Source organism: Haliotis rubra, unplaced genomic scaffold, assembly GCF_003918875.1.
Source record: "Haliotis rubra isolate DU_JTF1 unplaced genomic scaffold, ASM391887v1 Scf1724, whole genome shotgun sequence".
Classification (NCBI taxonomy): domain Eukaryota; kingdom Metazoa; phylum Mollusca; class Gastropoda; order Lepetellida; family Haliotidae; genus Haliotis; species Haliotis rubra.
The window spans coordinates 7,222-22,709 of NW_025765697.1; the positions used below are offsets into that span (position 1 = coordinate 7,222).

Genomic DNA, 15,488 nt, shown 5'->3' on the forward strand with positions numbered 1-15,488 from the left:
CATCACTTTCGGACGTTTTTGGCGAGAGGTCTCACACCTACGTGTGCATCGGACGGATCCAAGGGAGGCAACCATGTTTTTGGAGTTAATATGTATTTGCTGTAAGACAAAGTTTGTTGTGAATAGACATATATTTCGCATCCATAGCTTTCGGCCATAGGAGCAGTGTCCATTTACACTTATCAGAGGGCTACACAAAATGCGTGATCAGAAATAATAGTTGTCAGACTCACATTTTGTGAAGGCCTTGATGGCTGAGTGCGTAATGTAATTGACTGTTTACTGGTGATTAAGCGATTCGGGTTTGAATCTCAGATTGGACTACATCCCCAAAATTGTTTGTAGTTCTGAAAGAAAGCGTTTCCCAAATATAATATATCTGCCTATAAAAAGACCGAATTTGTAACATTTAATAGATTGTATTGTCCAACGTGCAACATCCTTAGTAACTGGTTCTAATCCCAGTTTTGTCATGATTTTGTTTCTTGGTGTGTCTCCCAATACCGATAACCTTGTTAGGCCAAAGTAGTAATCTTCATTTCAGGGTTTCCTCTCTCAACATTCAGACAAGTGTTAAAAAATAAGCGTAAAACCAGTGAAAACCCAGTCACACGTACATTCCGTGCTTTGATATCTCTCGGATATAAATTTGATCGCCTTTTGATGTGAAAAAATGACAACGAGGCAGGTTAATCCCACTCTTGAAAGTCGGCGCCTTCTTCCTAGGTCACTTTGTACAAAACGATCTTATCGCTACAAATGAATTATCGCTGAAGTGAATAAAAACATAAAAATTGTATGACCTCGACCTTTTTTCCCAGGGGCAGCTTGGTACAACGTACAGACCCACTCACTTGGTACAACGTGTTGTTGAGCAGTATTTCAGATTCGTTTCTTGATGTGGTTCATGATCAGTTTCTACATCTTCCCTTGATTGACAGGCTCTTAATGTTTTAGATGCTACTCTACGAAGGCATCCGAAACATTTACCAGTCACCAAATTCATGCGACGTGACAAAATGTATTCCTACGCCTAGAATGTTTATTGACCCGCCTTTTGCATTGTGTAGAATTTTAAATATATATAAAGGAGATTTATCAATTCTGGTACGCACTCCTTTCAGTGAACATGTATTTTCATTATTTGACAGTAATTCTAAACACACGCCAATAATGAGAGTGGCTATCGCACAATCGACTATCATGTGGAAGTTGAAAGGCTTTGTCGCCATGATAATTTGGGAAGCAGATGGGGCGTTAACTTGACCTATTTAGAGAATAACCACCGAGGTACGAGTGATTACGAGAAATTTGCCCGAGTTGCCCTTGGCGGCACTGAACATTATTTTAACGAGGGCATACTTCCCGTAATCACTCGTACCGAGTTGATTATTCTATTTATTACCCATAATGTAATTTAAAAAAAGAAAAACCACGAAATAAAAACCAAGGGAGACAGGAGCCTCAAACAGCCGATTCGTATTCATGCGCGTATTAAACCTAACTACTCCTATTATTTGATGTTAAGTATGAATCAACGTACGCGCTTTTATACATGCAACTGAGCAAGATCGCCATATCGCAATGCCGATACATCACCAAATCGTGTCATCATATCACAATACCTACCGCCCTTGCGCGTTATCACCATATCGCAGTGTCTTGTTAACATTATTTAGAACATGGATTTTTCAGGCTGATAAAGCGATGGCTCAAATCAGAAACCATACATCCAATTCGGTTGCAACAAACATAATACCCGTCTGTATACTCAAAATAGTAGTTTGGGGACAGTGACGTCACATAGCTTAATTTTCTAATGGATTGAAATAAACAAATACAATCTCTTCAAAAAGTTTTAACATACTTATACCTAAAATATCTCAGAATGTAAGGAAACGTGAAATAAGTTAAAATACGTTTACATGTCAATTGATACTGATAATTTCTTTCAACACTAATAAATAAATATTTGATTTTTAAAAGTAATATTTCTCAGAGCAAGATCTACAAGCTAAGTCTTGTACCAAGTGGATGTTGTACCACGAATCATTCAGTGTCTGTTTCCTCTATCTCCTGCATTTAAGTCAAGTCAATTTGACTCTTCCAATGCTTTCATACTAGTCACAAAAAGAAACTGTGCTAAAAGAATGTCAAAGTTTTATGGTAAAGATGTTGAGGACATTTCCAAATTTGATGCATCATGACAGAAGTTATGCCCGGTGCATTTTGATTTGTACTATATCACGTGTTTTCATTTGGTGAACCACTGAGTGGCCTTTGCATGTGTTTATTACAGTGCCACCAGTGGAGCAGGATACGCTCACCATTCCGTGAACATGGTATTTTCCTTTTTGACGGTAATTCATAACGCATGCCAATGCTATAATGACTATCGTACAATCCACGAGGCAGTTTCTTGTGGAAGTGAATTGGCTATTGTCGCCATATTAATTTGTGAAGCTGATCGGGCGTTATCTTGACCTATCGCAGTACACCTGTACATACCTTCTACTATTACGACATAACAACGCAAGGGAACCGATTCTAACGTGGGTTTGTTCCTGAACCAAGCTGATTTTTAACTGATCCTTTCTCTTACAGGTTGTTTATCGTGATTCAAACCAAGACAAAATACAGGAAGGTGACATATTAAAGTTCCACAGACGAATTATTTGTCATTTTGCTGTATACACAGGTACGTACAATTTTCATTAATTGTGCAAAGTTACCTGCATTTGAAAAGGAGTGACTATTGGGATGCGAGGACAAATACTCATGATGTCAATCACTAAATTATCTGGCCCATCATATAGCTGGGTTATTGCTGAGTGCAGCCCTAAACTATAATGAACAACCAGAATAAACAAGTGAAAAATGAGCACGGATCACATACCCCCGCTTCCTACTTTGGGACATGGAAATTACGGAGTGAAGGAGTAAGTCTTGTGAGCTGCTGATCCTTGTATCCTTGTAGACTATATATATAGTCTCACAAGGATCAGCAGCTCACAAGACTCTCCTTGACTCCACCAAACTTTATATGCATTTTAGATAATAGTTTTGCCTTTCACTATTTACATTAATAATTTATGGAAATATTAGTTTTGTGTTTTCCCTGGACACTTGACATAACATTGAACTTGACTGTCTCATGCTGTACATGATGAAGTGGACGCTGATGAAGAGTGTCACTGACTCTCAATGTAGACACAGAAAATACATCACATGTTGCTGACATGAAGGAAATACCTAATCTAGATACAGAAACTACATATTGGTACATTTAACAAGACCGTGAAAAGTGAAGATCACACTTTAAATAATCATATTTGGCATAAGGCAAATCTGTGGGTCATGATTAACTTGTGTATTAAGTTTGGTGAACCTAGCATACAAACTTTAAGAGATATGTTCGGATAATGTTTCGAGATGGAAAGGCGAAATGACAGAATGAACGCTATATACACCTGTTACTTCGTAAGCGGGGGTATAATTATGTTGAGATATTCCTATGGAAGAAGGTCACAGGAAAGTGAGTTTGGACGACAAAGACTTGATCAAGTGGTTTTCTTGTGTGTTGTAGGATGATATACGTCCTGAATAAGCATTCTTTATTTAGCTCGGCAAGACTCGTGTAATCACCCCTAAACACACAAGTTTGATAACCTCTTCATATTGGTCTGAGGCAACTGACAACTACATTCAGCCTACACGGACAAGAAGAACAAGGAGAAGGTTTCCTGCTAGGCGAAAGTGGATCAGACAGATGTTTACGCATCCTGATTTCTTTAACTGACAGGAACCTGAGACTACCGAGGCATCTTCGACTTAACGGGGTGCCTCAAGTTGTTCATGATCTATTTATCAGTTGTATACAATTCATACTAAACGTGACCCCAAAATATAAGGGGACGCAAGCACTGATATTTTCTGACTTGATATGAGAGTGTGAGTTTACGTCTCAACTGGTCTAAAAGCTGACTCCAAACCCAGAACAATTTCACACTGACTACTGTCTCCCTAAATGCTTTCAAATCACGAGCGCATGTGCACTACATGTATGGAAGGCTACTTAAGGCAAGATTCGCAGGTGAGTGTCGCAACACACAAAATGCCACGGCGACACTATTTAACATTAGCTAAAATATGGCAATGTATAGGAATGTTGTCCGGAGAATCCCAGAATCGAGTACAAGTTTCGAGGTTTTTCGAGAGGTCGAAGAACGTAATCTCAAGGCTTGCTGCTCAACACCGTCAGACTGGTGACATTAAAATGAGGAGGGGTCGCGGACGCCATCGAAAGGCTATGCATTGTTGCACTTCGTAACCGGTTCATTACTACGCCAGAACTGAAGCGAGAATGCCATGCTTGAACTGGGATACGACTTTCCTACAGCACACTGTGACACTGTTGTCAACAACGTCTGGGCTGGCTTTTACGTGGATGGCGTCAATTCATGTTCTTTGACGATTCCAGGTTCAGTTACTGATGGTCGCAAACTGTCGACGATGTGGGGGAGAGATACAATCGTAACACTAGGATCATGGAGCATGATTCCTTCGGTGGAAGGAGTGTTATGGTTTGGATCCTACGATCGGAGGACGGATCTTTTCTTGTTCCCGGTAGCCTGACAGGTTGCGTTACGTCAACGAAATCTTGCGCCCCGTTGTTGCTCCGATGTCCAGCAGTAAGACTTCATCTTTCAAGATGATAAAGCAAGACACCATAGGGCTCGTGTTGCGGTTGACTTTGTCAGACAACAAGACATTGTGACACTTCAGTGGCCTGCAGGATCTCAAGACATGTCGCCCATTGAACACTTGTGCGATGGATGGGTAGGAAGTTCGTGCACGGCACCCAGGTTGCGTGTTGCGCTTCAGGATGAGTGAGTGAGTGAGTTAATATTTAACGTCACATCGGCAATATTTCAGCCATATATCGTGACGAGAACATTTGATATTGAAATTAAATATATATATGATATAAAACCTGCCGACGATGGACAGTAAAACAACTAGAATATCACAGATATGTATGTAAAACTAGTAATTAAATCTAAAACGTTTTAACTATAGGGACAACACAATATAAAAATAGGCTATAGATCGCCAACAACTGAAGGTAGATCACCATATACTAGGGTCCATGGGGACTTACAGTACCTTTGCTACCTGCATGGACCCTAGTTGGATTTACACCATCCCTTCAGCCATTGGTGATGGAAGAGAAATCTAGCCATAAATTAAAAGCACACATATTCTACGATTAAAAAAAAGTGGCAAGTTTAAATTTACTTTAAATGTGTTGGGACTTACGTACCCTCTCAGGAGGACAATAATTTTATAATATTTCAACCCCTTTGAGGGTACAGCCACTAACAATCGAAGTTGATAATCTAAACTACCAATTCAGGATGAGTGACAGCAGATTCCTAGGGCAACGATACGCCGCATAATCTCCAGTATGCCCGCGCATGTGTTGCTGCATAAGTGGTCACACTCTATAATGACTTAAATCCTAAGTGTTTCAGATTTGGGGAATATAAAGCCTGGTTCAATAAACAGGGTTACTAGGGTTCCCTTATTTTTGTTCTTCGTATGTTTCAAACCCGTGAAGATCCGGATTAGAATTGATCCTCAGAATGTCGTATCACGTGAGCAACGGGATCTGATTGTCAGACTCTTGACTTGGTTGACGCATGTCATTGTTTCAATTGTATAGAATCGATGCTTATGATGGTGGATTGTCTGTGACTCGATTATTTACACCATCCATCTTATCTCTAAGTTTTACTATGTGTGTGTATAGGGATTTTATCTATGGATTGTTTGATGGATTTTATGTGTCTCGTAGGCCTGTAAAGGCCGGGCAGATGTCTCATATGTGATACAGAAGATTTTATATATTATGTAAACATCGACGTTATAATAAACTCGATTATTTACAGACCGCCGCCATGTATAGCAGGAATATAGCTGAGCGCGACGTTAAACAAGAAACAAACAGACGTACTTTCTCGCTTGATATTGCACTCCTCTATGCATTTGCTTTATTACATGAGAGACAATTAATTTATGAACGTTTCTTTTCGTAATCAGAACTTAATCCTGTAAACATAATTGCGTAGAGAGGTTTGAACAATATTTGACTTAAAACACTGCGTGTCACATATATGTAAAGGCGAGCCAAAAATGCAGGTCTGAAGAAACTATGGATAATTTTTGCTTTTGTGAAACCCACTGACTCTTTCCAAGGCCATGTGTTTGAAGAAATCTATGGATAATTTCAGGTGACGGAATGGTGATACACCGGACAAAGGATAAAGGAGTTGTGGGAGAAAAATTGAGTGATGTGATTCATGGCAGTGCAGTTTCTACATTGATAACAGCCTGGATAAGGAAATGAGGTTTGCAGTTGATCGTTTTCTCTAGTACTAACAATAAGTCATATGAGACAAGTGTCACATAAGTGTAAAACATTACGTGATTTGACCAAACGGTATAGTGTTGTCATGACCAAAGTTCATTGCACAATTCTGGTGCCGAATCGATTTATTCAATGCCTAAAATCCATCAATGTCTTTGTCGGATGAGGACAGAAAGGAGATTCAGTTATGGCAACGAAGCAATCCAGAGAATACGATTTTTAACTTCGTTAAAAGAAATTTATTCTGTATAGGCAACGTTTCGACATAGATTCTAATGTCGTTGTCAATAAAGCTTGACAACGACATTAGAATTATGTTTGTAACGACGCCTATACAGAATAAAGAAGTTGTATATCCATAAAAATAGTCCTCACCCTTCATCTACCCAACTTCTAGAATGCCAATCAAAGAAGTCCATTTTACTAATCTTAAAAAGTAATAGATCTTTAGTTTGAGTGAGTAAAGATTATTGTCCGAAACGCCACGGCGACGAGAACCAGAGTCGTCCCACTACATGGTTTAAACCCTTTACTTCACCCAGCACCTGTGAAGGAAACATATCCTCTTGTCCATCTCTACACTAAATATGTACACACAAGATAGAATAGAACCGAAACAAACTTACAAACTTTCCAAGCAGAAACATATATCACATGAACCATTTTAATTTGACCAAATCAGGTGACGGTACATACTGTGATTATTTTTGTGTATTCCGCACATTCTACATGTACATGTAGTTATATGTCTCTAGCTACCCTTGCCTTGTGCATTCCTCTTTGATTATTTGTTTATTAACACATCCTACTTGTAGTTACATGCCTCTAGCTAACCTAGCTTTATAATATTACGATTTAAACTCCGACATTACTTCTCCGCTGAGGAAAAAGTCAACTTAAAAACAGAACGTTCTGTGTTTTCAGACCCAAAAGTAAGTCTAGGATTGTGGAGAATGCACGCAGCCAACTGGGGAGAGAGATTATCAATTTTGTTCACAAATAACTGCGAACATTTTGCAACCTGGTGTAGATATGGGAAGGCAGAGTGCAGACAGGCGAGTGGTGTAAATATGTTTATTGAGATATTCTGAATATGGACGTGAAAATGGTGCTAGCAGATTCAAATAGAGCAGTTTGTCTGTAGGTTCACCTTGTTGTCCTTAGCCTCAGTAACAAGCATTAAAACAATTGTGAGTTTAATTGAACACATACACTGATTTTGCTTCAAAAAGTCCACCACCTTGAACAGACTGGGGCTGGTTCCTGCAATCTGCAGACCTAGCTTCCTGTGCCAGCCTTCCACGTGGTTTGTAGTGCGAGGTCCAACCGTCTGAAAGTGGTTCCAGGTCGCGCGACCATGGTCACCCTCCACCCAGTAGCTAGTGACTAGGGCTGGATATTGCCCTGATTCTCATATTGCGATTTATTGCAATAATTCAAGAGATTTTGCAATACATATTGTGATATATTGACTAAGGTTTCTGTCCAAGTGCGTACATCATAAATTCATAATAGCTCTCTGTGTGCGACATCATCTTCTTTGTTGCTGTTACACCATACTTTCAGGCTCCCTGTCCCCATTGTGTATGGGTGTATGCCAGTGGTGTACAGATAAAAGGTATAGAGCCTTAATGTGGAATGTTTCTGAGTGGGTGAGTTTAGTTTTACGCCGCACTCAGCAATATTCCAGCTATACGGCGGCGGTCTGTAAATAATCGAGTCTGGAACAGACAATCCAGTGATCAACAGCATGATCATCGATCTGCGCAATTGGGAACCGATGACATTTGTCAACCAAGTCAGCGAGCCTGACCACCCGATCCCGTTAGTCGCCTCTTACGACAAGCATGGGTTACCAAATCGATAGGTTAGCCTTGAAAGCAATGAACCGTGATAGTGTATAGTTTTATGATATAAATGTCCATGTCAGTTGATACTGATAATTTCTTTCAACACTTTAAATGATTTCGAAAGGAATATTTCTCAGAGCAAGATCTACAAGCTAAGTCTTGTACCAAGTGGATGTTGTACCACGAATCATTCAGTGTCTGTTTCCTCTATCTCCTGCATTTAAGTCAAGTCAAGTTGACTCTGCCAATGCTTTCATACTAGTCACAAAAAGAAACTGTGCAAACAAATACTGATGTAAACACAGTAATGAGTGAATTGAATTTATCGAACACATGTGTATGATTGTCCTGCTCAGACGTTCACCGATCAAGGTTGTAACATTCAAGGCCTCAGTAAAAGAATTTCAAAGTTTTATTGTAAAGATGTTGAGGACATTTCCAAATTTGATGCATCATGACAGACGTTGTTTATTGTTATTTCTGCAAGTCTATTGAAACACCATTTTGACCCTCAACTAATCGATCTTGACACAAATGGTTGACGAGGAGTCCGCACAGAACGGGTGTGTGGTCGAAGCAAGCCCTCTGGTTGGTTCATCCTTGTTTAGGAGACATTTACAACTGATGCTTTCTTTTGAGAAACCATTGCTCGAAAAATATTCTTACATTAAGCCTTCGATGAAAAGAAAAATTCCCGCGAATTTAAAGAGAATGTGCCGCTTTGCATGCGTTGACCAATCAGAGGGCTTGATTCGACCACGCCCCCCGTTCTGTGCGGACTCCTCGTCATCCATTTGTGTCAAGATCGTTAGTTGAGGGGCAAAATCGTGTTTCAGTGGACTTGCAGAAATAACAATAAAGAATTGGTAGGTTTCATGAGTGGGGATCAATAGGCCTTTCATCCATGATCATGTTCACATTACGTTTTAATCGATTACATGCGATGGTAGAGTAGCGATCGGCAAAGCAAGCGGGTGGGGTATACCGACGTGTTGTCATAATGTATAGTAGTGTGTGGCATTTTGAGTCGGGGGTCATCTCAACAAAACAAAAAGATTAATCTTTGCAAAGACACGAGGGCCTGTGGTTATGCCCGGTGCATTTTGATTTGTATCATATCACATGTTTTCATTTGGTGAACAACTGAGTGGCCTTTGCTTGTGTTTATGACGGTGCCACCAGGGGAGCATGATACGCTCACCTTTCCATGAACATGGTACTTTCCTTATTTGACGGTAATTCATAAACACATGCCAATGCTATAGTGATTATCGTACAATCCACTCGGCAGTTTCTTGTGGAAGTGAATTGGCTATTGTCGCCATATTAATTTGTGAAGCTGATTGGGCGTTTTCTTGACCTATCGCAGTGTACCTGTACATACCTTCTACTATTACTACATAATAACGCAAGGAACGGATTCTAACGTGGGTTTGTTCCTGAACCAAGCTGATTTTAACTGATCCTTTCTCTTACAGGTTGTTGATCGTGATTCAAACCAAGACAAAATCCAGGAAGGTGACATATTAAAGTTCATCAGAGGAATTATTTGTCATTTTGCTATATACACAGGTACGTACAATTTTCATTAATTTACCTGCATATGAAAGGAGTGACTATTGGGATGCGAGGACAAATACTCATGAAGTCAATCACTAAATTATCTGGCCCATCATATAGCTGGGTTATTGCTGAGTGCGGCCCTAAACTATAATGAACAACCAGAATAAACAATTGAAAAATGAGCACGGATCACATACCCCCGCTTCCTACTTTGGGACATTGAAATTACGGAGTGAAGGAGTAAGTCTTGTGAGCTGATGATCCTTGTGAGACTATATATAGTCTCACAAGGATCAGCAGCTCACAAGACTCTCCTTGATTCCACCAAACTTAATATGCATTTTAGATAATAGTTTTGCCTTTCACTATTTACATTAATAATTTATGGAAATATTATTTTTTGTGTTTTCCCTGGACACCTGACATAACATTGAACTTGACTGTCTCATGCTGTATATGATGAAGTGGACGCTGATGCAGAGTGTCACTGACTCTCAATGTAGACACAGAAAATACATCACATGTTGCTGACATGAAGGAAATACCTAATCTAGATACAGAGACCACATATTGGTACATTTAACAAGACCGTGAAAAGTGAAGATCACACTTTAAATAATCATATTTGGCATAAGGCACATATGTGGGTCATGATTAACTTGTGTATTAAGTTTGGTGAACCTAGCATGCAAACTTTAAGAGATATGTTCCGGATAATGTTTCGAGACTGAAAGGCGGAAGGACAGAATGAACGCTATATACACCTGTTACTTCGTAGGCGGGGGTATAATTGTGTTGAGATATTCCTATGGAAGAAAGTCACAGGAACATGAGTTTGGACGACAAAGACATGATCAAGTGGTTTTCTTGTGTGTTATAGATGATATACGTCCTGAATAAACATTCTTTATTTAGCTCGACAAGACTCGTATATTCCTGATAGGGATATTAATCACCCCTAAACACACAAGTTTGATAACCTCTTCATATTGGTCTGAGGCAACTGACAACTACATTCAGCCTACACGGACAAGAAGAACAAGGAGAAGGTTTCCTGCTAGGCGAAAGTGGATCAGACAGATGTTAACGAATCCTGATTTTCTTAACTGACAGGAACCTGAGACTACCGAGGCATCTTCGACTTAACGGGGTGCCTCAAGTTGTTCATGATCTATTTATCAGTTGTATACAATTCATACTATACGTGGCCCAAAAATATAAGGGGACGCCAGCACTGATATTTTCTGACTTGATATGAGAGTGTGAGTTTACGTCTCAACTGGTCTAAAAGCTGACTCTGGAGACTATGCGGCGTATAGTTTCCCTAGGAATCTGCTGTCACTCATCCTGAATTGGTAGTTTAGATTAGTTGAGATTATCAACTTCGATTGTTAGTGGTTGTACCCTCAAAGGGGGTTGAAATATTGTAAAATTATTGTCCTCCTGAGAGGGTACATAAGTCCCAACACATTTAAAGTAAACTTGCCACTTTTTAATAGTAGAATATGTGTGCTTTTAATTTATGGCTAGATTTCTCTTCCATCACCAATAGCTGAAGGGATGGTGTAAATCACAAGTTAATCATGACCCACATATGTGCCTTATGCCAAATATGATTATTTAAAGTGTGATCTTCACTTTTCACGGTCTTGTTAAATGTACCAATATGTAGTCTCTGTATCTAGATTAGGTATTTCCTCCATGTCAGCAACATGTGATGTATTTTCTGTGTCTACATTGAGAGTCAGTGACACTCTGCATCAACGTCCACTTCATCATGTACAGCATGAGACAGTCAAGTTCAATGTTATGTCAAGTGTCCAGGGAAAACACAAAAAATAATATTTCCATAAATTATTAATGTAAATAGTGCAAGGCAAAACTATTATCTAAAATGCATATAAAGTTTGGTTGAGTCAAGGAGAGTCTTGTGAGCTGCTGATCCTTGTGAGACTATATATATATATATATAGTCTCACAAGGATACAAGGATCAGTAGCTCACAAGACTTACTCCTTCACTCTGTAATTTCCATGTCCCAAAGTAGGAAGCGGGGGTATGTGATCCGTGCTCATTTTTCAATTGTTTATTCTGGTTGTTCATTATAGTTTAGGGCCGCACTCAGCAATAACCCAGCTATATGATGGGCCAGATAATTTAGTGATTGACTTCATGAGTATTTGTCCTCGAATCCCAATAGTCACTCCTTTCAAATGCAGGTAACTTTGCACAATTAATGAAAATTGTACGTACCTGTGTATATAGCAAAATGAAAAATAAATTTTCTGTCGAACTTTACTATGTCACCTTCCTGGATTTCGTCTGGGTTTGAATCACGATAAACAACCTGTAAGAGAAAGGATCAGTTTAAAAATCAGCTTGGTTCAGGAACAAACCCACGTTAGAATCGGTTCCTTGCGTTATTATGTCGTAATAGTAGAAGGTATGTACAAATTTTAACTTTATCTGAATTATGGACTGTAGGATGTCGGCGAAAATATATATCTGCCTTCTTCCTACTCTTTCTTGTCTGTTTACAGTCATTATTCAACCATGGTTTACGAATATGTGGAATTGCAGAGGACTTAGGTATAGTTTCATCAGCAATATTCTTCAGTGTATCAGAGAATAACTGAATTCCATCTAGAGCATTGTAAAAACAATCAGATTTCAAGTTGTCAGTACACAGTGTTTGAAATAATGGCCAGTTGGCCTTATTAAAATTCCACCTTGTTGCAGGTGGATCAACATTCGGGTTTATAGCTGAAAGTATCGTGGGGAAGTGGTCACTTCCACACAGGTCATCGTGGACTGACCATTCAAATTCGTTATAAATATTGGGATCTGTAAGAGACAGATCAAGTGCAGACTAAGTTCCAAATCTATTATGTAAATAAGTGGCTGATCCATCATTAAATATGCATAAACTATTATTAGAAATGAAGTCTTCGAGGATTTTCCCTTTATTGTTAGCATTGGTATTTCCCCACAAAGGGTTGTGTCAGTTAAGATCACTCATGATAATACAGGGTTTGGGAAGCTGATCAAAGAGATCCTGAAGATCGGACTACTGAAGAGCCGAAGATGGAGAAATGTATAGTGAACAAAGCGTTAATGTTATTTGTAAAGAAGGCGGACAGCAACAGCCTGAAAATTGCTTTTAAGAGGGACAGGGCTATGAAATCACACCCTGCCTCACCAAAATTGAAGAGCCACCAGTGGCTTTCTCACCTGGAGGTGAAAACGAATGAAATGAATTGTACTGACGAAAATCAAATTTATCTGTACTTTTCAGGTATGTCTCCTGTAAACTAAAGACTGATGGTTTTAATCTTGTGACAATAATTGTAGATAATTAAAATTGGTCTTAAGGCCTCTGCAATTCCATTGTATTAGATTAGGATTCTGTCACATGGTGGTTCTATTGGTGTTCTCTCACGAGAATGTGAGGAAGAACTCCTATGTTTGTTTTCTGAAGGTGGAGTTACGTCCATCTCCAGGGGTTCAAAGGAGTTGTGAATCTCTATTGTTACAGGCGTCTCTACAGTAGAGGGAGTTTTTTTATGTTTGTTTCCGATTTAAGCGTTTCAGGTGAGCTTTAGACACTGCAACATTTTCCTCTTCCATTTTCTAGTGTATGGTTTGGGGAGATTTGATGGTCTATGGAGACCTTAAAGTCTCTGTCTGTTAGAAAGGCTGATACAAAATTTAGAAGTGCCCCCCCCCCCCCTTAAACCTTTGAGCGTGGGGTGAATGGCCTTGACCTTGAGCGGAAAAGGTAGAGCTGCTTTGTTTAAATTTAGTGGTGGATCGAAATCGCTAGGTGGAGAGGTGCGTGTGGATGTCGTAGAAGACAGTCCGTGCTGGATGAGTGAATTTGGATCCCTTTTCTAAATGAGAGAGGTGACTGATTTTCTGATATAGAATAGAAGTTTTGTTTTGGGATGGTCTAACTTGTGACGTTTTGCAAATTCATGTCCAAGACTTAGAAGTCCCGGGTATCAAAACTAAACTCAACAACAAAGAAATCACCATTATTAACGTTTATAGAGGACCTTGTAACAAACTCAAGAACCAAGATTTGGACACACTTTCTAAATTCATAGGCCCCGATACCATTATACTCGGAGATTTCAAAGCTTATTACGCACTGTGGGGCACAAGACCATTCACCGACATAAACGGAACCCGCCTTGCTGACTGTCTAGACAAACATAATCTCAATTCTCTAAACGACAACCAACCCACCCATTACCCCCTCTCCCACCTTCACTCACTCACAGCAGCCATAGACATCACTCTCACCACATCCATACTTACACAAGCCTGAATCTGGGAGGTACACAATGACACCTGGGGCAGCGACCACTGCCCCATCAAAATCTGCATCACATCACATATCCCCCTCCACACCCACAGAAACCAGATTAAACATTAAAAACGCAGACTGCCTCAAATTCACTACATTTTGCAACCAAAAATACACCTCAACCTTCCACAACCCAGACATTGACACATTCAACAGCAACCTTACAAACACCATCCTAGACATCACAGATAAATGTATTCCCACTATTCGGTTCAACCCTGCACAAAAGAACATTCCCATGGTGGAGCTCAGAAATCATCAGTGCCAGAAAGGCTAGAAAAAAGGCCCTTAACCAATCTAAAAGGGACCGTTCAAAATTATATTTGGCTAAACAACTACGAAATAAAACCAAAACACTTATCAAGGCAGCAAAAATCAACCATTGGAGAAAATTCTGTTCTACCCTAAGGCAAACTCATCGTAACAGTAGGACTATGTGGAATAAATTTAAAGCCATAAAGGGCATTCCCAAAATACATCTCACCCAACTTTCCGTACCTAGCCACAAACAAAGACGAAGCTAACGCATTTGCTGCCCACTTCTCGGACACAAGCACCTCCACCAACTACCCACCCTCCTTCCAAAACAATAGACTATGGTCATTTTCATTGATTTTAGCAAAGCATTCGACATGATTTGGCACAATGGCCTACTACAAAAACTCCAACAGCATGCCATACACGGTCGAATTCTAAATTTCATCCACTCTTTCTTAAAAAACAGACAAATAACAATCAAATCTTACAACACCATCTCGGACCCTTATCATCTAGAGAATGGAACCCCCCAGGGGAGCATATTATCCCCTACTTTATTCAACTTCATGATTAATGACATATTTCCCGATAAATAGCCTGAAATCACAACTGCCAAATTTACAGAGGATATTTCGTTTTGGACTTCCTCTACTTCAGTTAAACAGGCATCCACTAAAATCCAAAAAATGTTAAATTTCATCCAAAACTGTGCATATTAATGTAAAAAAAAACCGTGGGCATCTTATTCAAAACACAGCGTATGCAAAACTATACCCCCAAACTACACCTAAATAACCAAGAAATTGAGTTCAATAAAGAAGCCAAATTTTTAGGAGTAACCTTTGGCCACCATATGACATGGACACCCCACATTCATAACTTGGTCAACTCCTGTCAAAATGATTTAAACTTAATGCGAGCCATCAGCGGCACAAACTGGGGTGCCGACAAACATACACTTATCAGCATATATACAGTACAACCAGAAATTATTGAGAATTTAAGATTATATATTTTT

The 15,488-nt window shown here is 39.5% G+C and overlaps 1 protein-coding gene across 1 annotated transcript in view; it reads left to right on the forward strand.

The window, feature by feature from the left end:
- Positions 1-2,610: 2,610 nt before the first annotated feature.
- The window catches only part of LOC124272761, a gene marked incomplete at its 3' end in the record, with an annotated part of 100,230 nt that continues 87,352 nt past the window's right edge, over positions 2,611-15,488 (forward strand). The window contains exon 1 of the mRNA XM_046707963.1: positions 2,611-2,698. The remainder of the gene's footprint in view (positions 2,699-15,488) is intronic.